This window comes from Pelobates fuscus, chromosome 1 (assembly GCF_036172605.1).
Source record: "Pelobates fuscus isolate aPelFus1 chromosome 1, aPelFus1.pri, whole genome shotgun sequence".
In the NCBI taxonomy this organism is placed as follows: Eukaryota; Metazoa; Chordata; class Amphibia; order Anura; family Pelobatidae; genus Pelobates; species Pelobates fuscus.
Window position 1 is genome coordinate 5,403,270 of NC_086317.1, and position 14,077 is coordinate 5,417,346.

The window sequence follows — 14,077 nt, forward strand, 5'->3', positions numbered from 1 at the left end:
CCACAGTGTGTGTGTGAGTGAGGGTGCTGTGAGTGTCAGGGGTGCAGTGTGTGTGTGTGAGTGAGGGTGCTGTGAGTGTCAGGGGTGCAGTGTGTGTGTGTGAGTGAGGGTGCTGTGAGTGTCAGGGGTGCAGTGTGTGTGTGTGAGTGAGGGTGCTGTGAGTGTCAGGGGTGCAGTGTGTGTGTGAGTGAGGGTGCTGTGAGTGTCAGGGGTGCAGTGTGTGTGTGTGCTGTGAGTGTCAGGGGTGCAGTGTGTGTGTGTGAGTGAGGGTGCTGTGAGTGTCAGGGGTGCAGTGTGTGTTTGAGTGAGGGTGCTGTGAGTGTCAGGGGTGCAGTGTGTGTGTGTTTGAGTGAGGGTGCTGTGAGTGTCAAGGGTGCAGTGTGTGTGTGTGTGAGTGAGGGTGCTGTGAGTGTCAGGGGTGCAGTGTGTGTGTGAGTGAGGGTGCTGTGAGTGTCAGGGGTGCAGTGTGTGTGTGTGAGTGAGGGTGCTGTGAGTGTCAGGGGTGCAGTGTGTGTGTTTGAGTGAGGGTGCTGTGAGTGTCAGGGGTGCAGTGTGTGTGTGTGTGTGTGTAAGTGAGGGTGCTGTGAGTGTCAGGGGTGCAGTGTGTGTTTGAGTGAGGGTGCTGTGACTGTCAGGGGTGCAGTGTGTGTGTGTGAGTGAGGGTGCTGTGAGTGTCCGGGGTGCAGTGTGTGTGTGTGAGTGAGGGTGCTGTGAGTGTCAGGGGTGCAGTGTGTGTGTGTTGAGTGAGGGTGCTGTGTCAGGGGTGTAGTGTGTGTGTGTGTGTTAGTGAGGGTGCTGTGAGTGTCAGGGGTGCAGTGTGTGTGTGAGTGAGGGTGCTGTGAGTGTCAGGGGTGCAGTGTATGTGTGTTAGTGAGGGTGCTGTGAGAGTCAGGGGTGCAGTGTGTGTGTTTGAGTCAGGGTGCTGTGAGTGTCAGGGGTGCAGTGTGTGTGTTTGAGTGAGGGTGATGTGAGTGTCAGGGGTGCAGTGTGTGTGTGTGAGTGAGGGTGCTGTGAGTATCAGGGGTGCAGTGTGTGTGTGTGTTTGAGTGAGGGTGGCGTGAGTGTCAGGGGTGCAGTGTGTGTGTGTGTGAGTGAGGGTATATATAGATCTACTGTAGGTAGGCCTTTCTCTATTTTAGCTTTGGATCACACATTTGTATGTGGCCCATATTTTTTCAGGCAGAATATCTGAAGTATCATTTTCATAAAAAAACAAAAAAACTTTGTTATTTGTTTGAGATGGTTACAGTTATCCTCCGAATCCAAGAGAGTCTCATTGAGCCTCCAGGATGTACGTGTCACAGGCTTACCTTGGTGGGAGTCCAGTGTGCAGAGATATGCTCACCCTTGCAATTAAACACAGGCCAAGGTGGTCAGGGAAGAACTCACCTGGCCTGTGAGTCTGTGCACGGGGGCTGTTTCAGGATAACCAGGTCGAAGTACAGACAAGGACAAGAGCAGGAGAATCGTCGTGGGTAAGCCGGAGGTCAGAGGATGCCAGAATACAGGATCAACAAGAACAAAGCCAAGGTCAGAAGCCGAAAACTAACAGGACAACAGGAACTCGAAATAACAGGAACCAGAGTCAATGAACTGACCCTGCATTCTGGGAGAGGCAGTGTTATATACCTGGCTAACGGCCATCAGCTTCAGGTGTGCTGAGAATATTGGAGCAGCCGCAGATAACGGCCGGCCCCCAGTGCTGGATACAAGGCAAGATCGGACTATGGGCAATACTTGAACTGTAAGGTGGCTCTGAGGAGAAACAACAGGCCCAGGACCGCAAAGTACTCAGGTTCAAATCCCTTGTTGGGCACTTCTGGGGCGACCTCGTCTTGCAGTCTGGATGTCGCGGCGAGAACCGTGACAGTACGGGACCTCATCTCTCCCTGGTTCTTTAGGTCCCAACAGATAGCATTGTGATCTGACCAAGTTATTTCGATGAAGCCGATCTTATTTATCTTTTGCAGAAGTATAAGATCGCACAGAACCAAATCTATACGGGAATAAGAATTATGTACCCTAGACCATTGTGTGAAGTCTTTTTTATCTGGATGAATTGTGCGCCATGCATCATGGAGGCCATTTCTTCTAATAAATCTATTGAAATGTTGTGCTTGTTTTACTACGTCCCTAGATGGGACGGAGCCTCTTGGTAACATTTTATCTAAGCTGGGTTCAATTACCATATGTCACGTATTCATCCGCTTATAAAAATGTGGTTAATGGCATTTACCGTCCACACAGGAAAAGTTGCCGAGCAGCAACCAAATCCACAGAAGGGTTAATGCTGAGCAGCAATTATGCAAATTGGAACCTGGTAACTGCCTATGGGGTCAAAGGCGGTTACAGCCTATCAGACCTAGAGGAGGGGTATTTAGGCCCAGTTCTCATCCTGCTCAGTGCCCTGTCGTGGTTTCCCTTGTGGTTGTCCGAGAGCGCGTTATTGATTCTGGTAATTCTGGTTATTTGACTTTGGCATTGTTTTTGACTTCCCTGTTTTCTGGCATCCCTGACTCCTGGTTTTTCCTTATCGTTGTGTCTCTTTCTGTATCCCTTGACCTCGGCTATTCCTGACTATTCTTTGGTACGTTAGTCCGGCCATTCTAAGGTCCGGTATACGTTACCTATCAGTCCTCTGTGTTACACAATTCTATGTGCTGGATCATTCTGTAATCCTGACACTATATTGAAATCTCCCGCCCAAATAACCAGTCCTTTTTTAACCTTCTTGACTATATCTATTATTTTGTTCAAGGTACTCATCTGTTCTCTGGCAGCAGCATATATATTTATTAGGGTCATTATTTTTTTGATTTATACTGCATACCAACAGGTTATATTTAGCCTCTTGGTCATTTTCTTGATATAAGATTTAAGTTTTACCCAAAGTCCAGAAACACCCCAAAACAACAATATATCCCCACAAATATACATCCCTGGATAGCCCTGATCTGGATGAACAACATATCCAAAACTCCCAGGTCAGATCAGGGGTTCCGAAATATTATGGAAGTCGTAGTTTTTGCCCAGGCGCAGGCATGGTCCCATGCCCAAAACAGTTCCATAGAATCGCAGCTAAGTGCGGCTGGAGGACTGACCGGGAACCGCAAGGTTTTCAGGCTTAAAATAGTTCCAGGGCATTCGCGGCTAAGTCCCCCTGAAGTCTATTCACAGTTTTGGTCAATGCGAACTGTTCGGGAGTTTGAAGTGCCACTTCGCAAGTTCGAACCAGGCCCGGACTGGCCATCGGGTACACCAAGCAAATATCCCCAACAGGTCTATGCAGGGCCGACACTATATGAGCGCTGGCCCTGCTGCATTCCAGGTACCCTTGATAAAGGCAGCCAGTTGGTGCCGAAACGTTGGGGGGTTTGGTGACTCGTGTTTCCGTCTTGTGGCTTGTAAGAAATTTTATTAGGCATTGTACCATTGCATTATTGTATTTGCCATTGCTTCTGTTACTGTGCTTATTTTTTGTATTTTTTGTACGTAATAAAATTGGATTTTTGAGAAAATGTTATAGTGTGCATTCTATATTATATAGATATTTGTATATTCCAAACATTAGGGAGTGTTTATATGGTTTGCATATCATAGCTATCTAATATAATTGTGTTTTTGATTTGTAACCTATATGTCCAACATATCCCCAGATAGCTTGGATCTGAGCGCTCAATATGTCCAATGTTAAAAGTGCACTATAGTACAATTTTCTGTGATGTAATTGCGCCATCTACTGACCAAAAACTAGATGATAGTCTGTAGGGAAGACACACCCACAGTTCCCTATTGGTCCTATTAACTAGTGACGTGCAGAGAATTTCTGTTTTTAAAAAGTAAGGACAAAGGGAAGAGAGAGGAAATTCTGACTCTTGGACATTCTGACACTCTCTGAAACACCCTGGGACACAACATCTACTCCTGGATTGTACTCAAGAAAATGTCAAACACTCTCTTGGACACACCTAATTCTTAGCATTTTCTTTTCCAACTAACACACAACTTCAGAACTCTCAAAACGTTTCTATTTTCCACAATTCTCATCATACTTGCATTCAAAATTCCTGGGCCATATCTACAACCTAACTTGTAATTATGCTGGTTTTATTTAATTAAATGAAATTAATTAATTTTTACTTATAGCAGGAATATATATCTGGATAAATCTTGGTCAGATTTCAATTATTAGAAATCATGATTAGCTAAGGAATATATGGTTATAAAAATTCCATTCCTGCAGGTGGAATAAAGATAACGATATATTAACGGTAAATTTGCCAAATGTTAGCATACCAAATTTTTATCCAGAGGAATTGACTTGTTCTGATACAAGGTAGTGAATCTTAATTAGGAAAGTTAAAATTCTGCAAATGTTAAATCTGGTAAAATTATTCTTATTGGATGGACAGAGGAATGGTCAAATGAGCTGGTATGAGGATTACTTTATTTGTAAAATTGCAATATGATAGGATATCTTGCCTATGAGGATTGTAGCCAGCAGTGGAAAAGTAATTCAGTGTGATCTGACTGTCAGCCAAAGTCTTTATTGCTTTACGCTGCCCTGCTGTGTGTTCTGTGAAGTTTTGTCTTCTCTGTGAATTTGGTTTCTAAGCAGTGTCCTATCATAAATCTTATTGACAACTGGTTGCTGTTAGCTGTTTATATTGTGTTAAATCACTATTATATTGTATAATGATGATGTTATACCTAATTATTCACTGATTCTCACGCATGTTACATATTACTATTATTTTTATTATTATTGTCACAATAAATTATATTTTTATAATTAATTTGTGATTACTGTGTGAAGTTAAATCCTCTAGTGAAACTTCCTCTAGGATCTAAGAGAATTTAAATTGTGGGTAATTCTCAGCTTTAAATCATTATTCGGGGAACAGTGCCAAGATATCAAGTTTTGATATAAAAAAATTATTAAATAAAATTTTGATAATTTTAATGAAATATTTTTTTTTTATATTTATCACCCCATAAATATCCCCACAACATACAGGCAGAAAGTCACACACTTTAATTGTAAAAAAGTGTGTGACTTACAGACACAGTTACAACAGTGTGAAGTGTCTTTGTGTAATTGCCTATGTTGCCCATGAATTCGTGATTACTTGTATGAACAAAACCCGTTCGTCTCCCGAACGGGGAACATCCCGATACCCCATTTAGAATGTTTATTTAGAATGTTCACACCTGTTATATTCAGGGGAATCCAAATTATATCAGGCGCCTGGAGAAGCAATTAACATACGACACAGATGGTTGTGAGTCCAGAATTACTTCCTGCTCATTTATTCAAAGAAGGGTGTATTTATACACAACATTGTTGCAGTTTAGCTTGACAGTTTAAAAATAAAGTTTAAAAATAAATAATGTAGTTAAAGATAGGAAAGTCAAAAGATAAAATTAGTTAATGTGGCTACATATTTCAGAAGATATAAAATTAGTTTACAAAACAATATGTGGTTACATATTTTACAAGAAAGGAAGGTCACAGAGACAAAATTAGCTAGCAAACAGTCACACAATGTACAGTTTCTCAAAATAAGTGTTCCGGTGGGGGCTAAATACACAGAGAATGCAACTTATGCTGACACGTATACAGCATTTTAAAGAGAAAACGTTCATTACATACAAAGAGCATCATATGTAGGCCTTAAGTTAATTACGCTGAACATTGGAATCAAGATATATTCCATCACACTAATGAGGTGTGAAAACCACAAACCGCCAAGGGGGACAGTTCCGTTTCCGTTATACGACCACTGGGAGGGGACAATGTCCTTGTGTGGTGTCCACCCATTGCATGGGGAAAAGTATAAAGCCAAGCGTGGGCAAATAAAGTTGTTCTACCATTGGAACTGTGTGTCATCAAGTTACAGGGGAGGGGGAGATGGGTCTCTTTATTCATGAATAGCGAAGATAACCGGTCGGGTTACCCAGGGTCCGCTACAGACCTGTGTACACTGTGTCTGAATGGGTGTCATTGTGTGTATACTGTATCTGAGTGTGTGTATCATTGTTTGTATAAAGTGTCTGAGTCTGAGTGTGTGACATTGTGTTTACTGTCTCTAATTGTGTGTCATTGTGAGTATACTGTGTCTAAGGGGGTGTCTGTCATTGTGTGTATACTGTGTCTGAGGGGGTGTGGGTGTCATTGTGTGTATACTGTGAGTGTGTGTCATTGTGTGTATACTGTGCCTGAGTGTGTGTCATTGTGTGCATACTATGTCTGAGTGGGTGTCATTGAATGTATACTGTAGAACAAATGTAGGTCTAAGCGCACCTGGTAGTTTCCTCAATAGGCAGTTGTTGTTGTTGAGTAAAAATTTGAAACAATGTTTCGTTTCCCCTAAACCTTTTTCCAGTATGTGTGCATACTATGTTTAAGTGTGTCATTGTGTGTATACTGTGTCTGAGTGTGTATGCTGTGTGTCAGGGCTCCGCGGGCGGCTGTGAGGGGAGGCTGCAATCCTCTCGCAGCACTCACCCTCGGTCCGTCGCTGCCCGCGGTCCCCCCTCTTCTTACCGGTCGGCGAGCGGCGTCCTCTCCCCTTGACACGCCACTCGCGTCCTCCTCTCCTCCTCCCAGCGGCAGCATGTCTAACGCTGCACGCTGGGAGCCGGCACTATTATCTAAGCGCCGGGGTCACTCACGTGACCCGGCGTTAAAGCTACAGCGCAACAATCACAGTGGGGGGTATAGATATCCCCCACGTGTGTTTGTTAATACTAATTGGAAGTTATCCAATCAGAATTAAGGCAAGGATTTAAATACTTACCTTTCCTGTCTCTCAGTGCCCTGTTGTGGTCTTTGCTTACTAGTATTGATACTGAACTTGTGTTTCTGGTTACGTACTCTCTGGCTTGTTAATCTGACTTTGTGACTTTCTCCTACCCTTTGACCTCGGCTTGCTTCTCATTATTCTGTCTTCTGGTTCCCCTTACTCGGCTTGTCTCCTGACTATTCTGTGTGTGCTTAGCCCGGCCACTCTAAGGTCCGGTATTGCACATTTTCTGTGTGTGTGTGTGTTAGCCTGTTGAATCGTGACATTACAACAGGGCCATAATGGAACCTGCTGACATACCTCAGCTCCTAGTTAATCAGGAGGCTAGAATGGATGGCTTGGACCACCGTATGGATCAGTTTGCTCAAGCTCTACAAACCATACTGGCTCGTACCGCACACTTGCAGCCTGCCGTTCAGGAGGCGGCTGCTGCTGTGCCCGAACCCATTCCCACTCCAGTATCCGTTCCTGCTCATGTAGTTCATATGACGCCACCACAGTGCTATAGTGGTGACCCAGCAATGTGTTGTGGTTTCCTCAACCAAATCGACATCCATTTGGTGATGAATCCACGTTCCTATCCCACTGACAGATCCAAAATTGCCTTTTTGCTAAACCACCTGTCCGGGAGAGCTTTAGCATGGGCAAACCCCATGTGGGAGAATATGTCTCCTATGTCCTTTGCAGATTTTTTGTCAGCATTCAAACGCACGTTTGATCAACCCGGTAGGGTTGCCTCTGCTGGCAAAGCTCTGCTTAGGGTTCGACAGGGTAACAGATCTGTAGCGGATTATACTATCGAATTCCGCACTCTAGCAGCTGAAGTGGTTTGGAATAACGACGCCCTCGTAACAGCCTTTCACGAGGGTTTGGCCGCTTACATACTGGATGAAATAGCATCCAGTGAACTGCCTGTTCTTCTGGATGAAGTTATAGACTATGTAACCCTTATTGATAACCGTATTAGAGAGAGGCGTAGTCAAAGACGGCTGGATACACGGGTGTTACCTGCTCTACCCAGTACTGCATTACTAGCATTACCCGCTCCTAGGCAACCATCCCCCGAACCCATGCAATTGGGTGCTTCGGGGTTAACTGAGGCTGAAAGAGCATATCGTAGAAGGGAAGGGTTATGTCTTTATTGTGGAAAGAGGGGGCACCACTGTAATACCTGCCCTAAATTACAGGGAAACTCCAGCACCTAAGGCCTAGAGAGGGGTCGGCCTCGGGTGTTATGACTTTGTCCCCTCATGTGTCCATCTCCAGACCGTTTATTACGGTTTCTCTTTTGGTCAACAAAACCACTATAACAACTAAAGCCTTGATCGATTCAGGTGCGGCAGACAACCTTATGGATGAGAACTTTGCCAAAACCGCAGCCCTGACTTTGATCCGAAAGGCCACACCCTTGGCCGTTGAGGCCATAGATGGTAGACCACTTGAGAAACCTCTGGTGACCCATGAAACCCAAGATATAGTTATGTCTGTGGGTGCTTTACACAAGGAAAGGTTAACCTTCCAAATAATTGACCCCCCTACTGCTTCCATCGTTCTGGGTTTTCCCTGGTTAGTTAAACATAACCCAGTACTTGATTGGGGTTGTTTGGATATACTCTCCTGGGGGGAATCCTGTCAACGAGACTGTATGGCTCATGTACGTCCTGTTTGTTTGCTCAACGTGCCCACGGCTAAACCACTTTCTGTTTCTGTCCCTTCTGTGTATGCAGACCTTGCATTGGTTTTCGGGAGGCAGATAAGCTACCTCCACACCGTGAGTATGACCAGGCCCGGACTGGCCATCGGGCACAGCGGGCAAATGCCCGGTGGGCCGCGGTGGCCATGGGCCGTGGCCGGCAGGGGAGGTCCCAGGATCTCCCCTGCCAGTCTATGCAGGGTGGGCACTATCTGAGCGCCGCCCGCTGTTTTCAATGAGGGGCCGGTGAGGAGATCAAAGCTCTCCCTCACCGGCCCACTTGGAGAGACATGCGGCTGGGGAGGGAGGGAGAGGACCCGGCGGAGCTCTATCTTGCAGCTCCGCCGGGTTCCTCTCGCGAGATCCGGTGCGTTGCCATGGCAACGACCGGATCTCGCGAGAGTGAACTCTAGCCCACAGGCTAGAGTTCACTCACCACTGGACCACCAGGGATGGTGTCAGAGTGCGCCCCCCCCTCCCACTCTCTCCACGTACCAGCGTGCCGGTCCCCCCCTCCCAGGCTAAAGGTAAGAAGGGAGGGGGGGACTTAATATCTGCTTATTTTTATTTTTTACCCCCCCCACACATAACATTTATCCACAGCACTCACACACACATCACACACAGCACCCTCATATACACCCTCATATACATATACAGGATCATATACACACACTAGATCCCTTTATACACTCTGAATCCTTATATACAAACACTCACTAGATCTCCTACACATTCTGGGTCCTTCAAACACACACTAGACTCCTGTATATATACACACACACACACTACATTCCTAAAATACACACTCTGGATCCCTTATAAACACACTAGATTCATTGTAAACAAACACATACTACACCCGTAAACACACACTCTCTACAACCCCAACAAACACTACATCACCTATATACACACACACATACTGTACACACTATAGCCTGTATGCACACACTTAGAACATCCCCAATACACACATTCTCTACAGCCCCTAGCCACATATGCATTACATTACACCAAAAACACAACACGACTAAAACCGACCTTATTACACAATACTACACCACAATCAGCTCACTCTACACACACGCAATCCCACAAGCAGGCTCCAAACACATGCACAATACTCTTTCCTGGCCCCTTTTGTCTCCTGGTATCCATTTATAAAGACACCAGAGACAAGTTGCAAGGAACCACAGTGCAAGCATGTTATTACATTTGCTTGCACTGTGCAGAACAAATACAGGGCTTTTTTTCTCTTGCTAGAGCTCTTTAGCAGAACCAACATGCTCACTTTGAGAGGGGGCATGTTTGTCATTGGTGATGACGAAACACACGCTCTCTGCCCCGCCCCCTTCTTAGTGGGCTGCTGAGATAAAAAAATGCCTGGTCCGGCCCTGACTATGACTGTGCCATAGGTACAATGCCTCCTAGGGGCAAGGTCTACCCTCTTTCTGAGAAAGAAAACCATGTCATGGAGGAGTACATACGAGAAGCCTTAAGTAAAGGTTTTATTAGAAGGTCCTCCTCTCCTGCTGGTGCTGGTTTCTTTTTTGTGGCAAAGAAGGAGGGCGATTTGAGACCGTGTATAGACTACAGGGCTCTAAACAATATAACAATTAAAAATGCCTATCCGATCCCTCTCATCACTGAGTTGTTTGATCGTGTTAAAGATTCTAGATATTTTACTAAACTAGACCTCAGGGGGGCTTATAACCTTGTTCGTATAAAGGAGAACGATGAATGGAAAACAGCATTCAATACACATAGTGGGTATTACGAGTATCTTGTCATGCCTTTTGGATTGTGTAATGCTCCTGCTGTATTTCAGGATCTCATAAACGATGTCCTTAGAGATCTACTGCATGTCTGTGCCGTAGTCTACCTTGATGACATACTTGTATATTCTCCAGATTTAAAGACACACCATACTCATGTTAGGATGGTGCTTAAGAGGTTGTTGCAGAACGGTCTTTATTGTAAATTAGAAAAATGCTTACTCGACCAAACTTCTGTACAATTCCTGGGTTATGTTATTTCTGAACAATTATTCAACATGGATCCTTCTAAATTGGAAGCTATACTGTCCTGGCCCCTTCCCCAAGGACTTAAGGCAATACAGCGATTTATAGGGTTTGCCAATTACTATAGGAAATTTGTTAAAAACTTCTCATCCATTATTTCCCCTATCACTAAACTGACTAAAGCTATTGAGGCCTTCGAGACTCTTAAAAAGGCATTTGCCACTGCCCCTGTGTTACACCATCCTGATCCTTCCCTTTGTACTGGAAGTAGACGCCTCTGAATCAGGTATAGGAGCAGTGTTGTCACAAAGACAATCGTATGACGAACCCCTCCTTCCCTGTGGTTACTTTTCTAAACGCTTGTCAGAGTCTGAAAAGAATTACGACGTTGGGAACAGGGAATTATTAGCTATAGTGATGGCTTTTAAAGAATGGAGATACTTGTTAGAAGGAGCTAGACACAAAATTCTGGTTATAACCGATCATAAAAATCTATCCTATATCGCAGACGCTAAAAGGTTATCCTCTCGTCAGGCTAGATGGTCTTTATTTCTCTCACGTTTTCAGTACATAATCACATACAGGCCTGGATATCGAAATGTCAAGGCTGATGCTATCTCCCGCCAGTACGAACCTGTAGATTCAATTGCCTCTACTCCTGAGCCCATTGTACCTACATCTAATATAATAGCTGCTACCCGTTTGGTTATTTCGTCTCTTTTTCTTGATGGCATCAAGACATACCAATCCCAAGCACCCTCTGAGACTCCTGTTGGTAAGCTATACGTAAAAGTAAAAGACAGAAGTTATTAACTTTATTTCACACAGCCAAAATGGCTGGTCATCCAGGGGTTACCAAGACTTACAACGGTCTCCTCCAACAGTTTTGGTGGCCTTCACTTAAAAAAGATGTGGCAGATTATGTGCAGGCTTGCCGTGTCTGCACACAGTGTAAGTCCCCTAATGTTAAACCCCTGGGACTCCTTATGCCCCTATCTGTACCCAAGAAACCATGGACACACTTATCCATGGACTTTATTGTGGATCTTCCTTCATCTGATGGACAGACAGTAATTTTGACTGTAACTGATAGGTTCTCCAAAATGGCGCACTTCATTCCGCTTAAGAAGCTACCTTCTGCGGTTCAGTTGGCTCAGGTGTTTGCCAAAGAAGTGTTCCGCTTGCATGGTATACCACAAGATATCGTATCTGACAGGGGACCTCAGTTTGTCTCTCGGTTTTGAAAGGGGTTTTGTGCTGAGATGGGGGTCTCCTTATTGTTTACTTCCTCCTATCATCCGCAATCTACTGGAGCTGCCGAACGGGCAAATCAGTCTGTGGAGTTGTATTTACGCTGTTTCACGAATGCACACCAGGACAACTGGTCCCATCTCCTTCCCTGGGCTGAATTTGCCAGGAACACTGTGTCTCATTCTTCTACTGGCGTAAGTCCTTTTATGGTGGCTTATGGGTTCCAGCCCTCTGTCCTTCCCGGTGTGTTCTCCAACAAGGGAATGCCCGCTTTGGACGAGCACCTTGCCTCCTTACGAAGATGTGGGATCAGGTCCATGCTGCTCTTTGTCGTGCGGCTGCTGCTCAAAAGAGATTTGCTGATCGTCGTAGGTGTGCGGCTCCTTCTTATGCTCCGGGTGATAGGGTTTGGTTGTCCTCTAGGAATCTCCGCCTTAGGGTTCCCTCGATGAAGTTCGCGCCCAAGTTCCTTGGTCCCTATAAGGTATTGCGTAGGGTGAATCCTGTGTCCTACTCCCTGGCCTTGCCCCCCTTCCATGCGTATACCTAACACCTTTCACACCTCCCTTTTGAAGCCCTTGCTCTGTAATCGGTTCTCTGGGTCTCTCAGGCGTTCCGATGCCCTCCGCGCGGTCTCTAATGACGTGTACGAGGTGGCTGCTCTCCTTGATTCTCGTTTCTCTTGAGGTCGGTTGCAGTATCTAGTTGATTGGAAGGGTTACGGTCCTGAGGAGCGGTCGTGGGTTTCTGTCTCTGACTTGAACGCTCCCTCTTTGATCCGCTCCTTTCATGCGTGGTTTCCTTTTGAAGCCTTCGGCTTCCCGCCCTCCGGGCGGTCCTCGAGAGGGGGGTTATGTCAGGGCTCTTCCATTACGGGTCAGCGAGCGGCGTCCTCTCCCCTTGACACGCCGCTCGCGTCCTCCTCTCCTCCTCCCAGCGGCAGCATGTCTAACGCTGCACGCTGGGAGCCGGCACTAATATCAGAACGCCGGGGTCACTCACGTGACCCGGCATTAAAGCTACAGCGCAACAATCACAGTGGGGGGTATAGATATCCCCCACGTGTGTTTGTTAATACTGATTGGAAGTTATCCAATCAGGATTAAGGCAATGATTTAAATACTTACCTTTCCTGTCTCTCAGTGCCCTGTTGTGGTCTTTGCTTACTAGTATTGATACTGAACTTGTGTTTCTGGTTACGTACTCTCTGGCTTGTTAATCTGACTTTGTGACTTTCTCCTACCCTTTGACCTCGGCTTGTTTCTCGTTATTCTGTCTTCTGGTTCCCCTTACTCGGCTTGTCTCCTGACTATTCTGTGTGTGCTTAGCCCGGCCACTCTAAGGTCCGGTATTGCACATTTTCTGTGTGTGTGTTAGCATGTTGGGTTCCCCGAATCGTGACACTGTGTCTAAGAGTGTGTCATTGTGTGTATACTGTGAGTGTGTCATTGTGTGTATATTGTGTCTGAGTCTGTGTCATTGAATGTATGCTGTCTCTAATTGTGTGTCATAGAAACATAGAATGTGACGGCAGATAAGAACCATTCGGCCCATCTAGTCTGCCCAATTTTCTAAATACATTAATTAGTCCCTGGCCTTATCTTATAGTTAGGATAGCCTTATGCCTATCCCACGTATGCTTAAACTCCTTTACTGTGTTAACCTCTACTACTTCAGCTGGAAGGCTATTCCATGCATCCACTACCCTCTCCGTAAAGTAATACTTGCTGGTATTATTTTTAAACCTTTCTCCCTCTAATTTAAGATTTTGTCCTCTTGTTGTGGTAGTTTTTCTTATTTTAAATATCGTCTCCTCCTTTACTGTGTTGATTCCCTTTATGTATTTAAATGTTTCTATCATATCCCCCCTGTCTCGTCTTTCCTCCAAGCTATACATGTTAAGATCCTTTAACCTTTCCTGGTAAGTTTTATCCTGCAATCCATGAACCAGTTTGGTAGCCCTTCTCTGAACTCTCTCTCTAAAGTATCAATATCCTTCTGAAGATACGGACTCCAGTACTGTGTACAGTACTCCAAGTGAGGTCTCACCAGTGTTCTGTACAATGGCATGAGCACTTCCCTCTTTCTACTGCTAATACCTCTCCCTATACAACCAAGCATTCTGCTAGCATTTCCTGCTGCTCTATTACATTGTCTGCCTACCTTTAAGTCATCTGAAATAATCACCCCTAAATCCCTTTCCTCAGATGTTGAGGTTAGGACTCTATCAAATATTCTGTACTCTGCCCTTGGGTTTTTACGTCCAAGATGCATTATCTTGCACTTATCCACATTAAATGTCA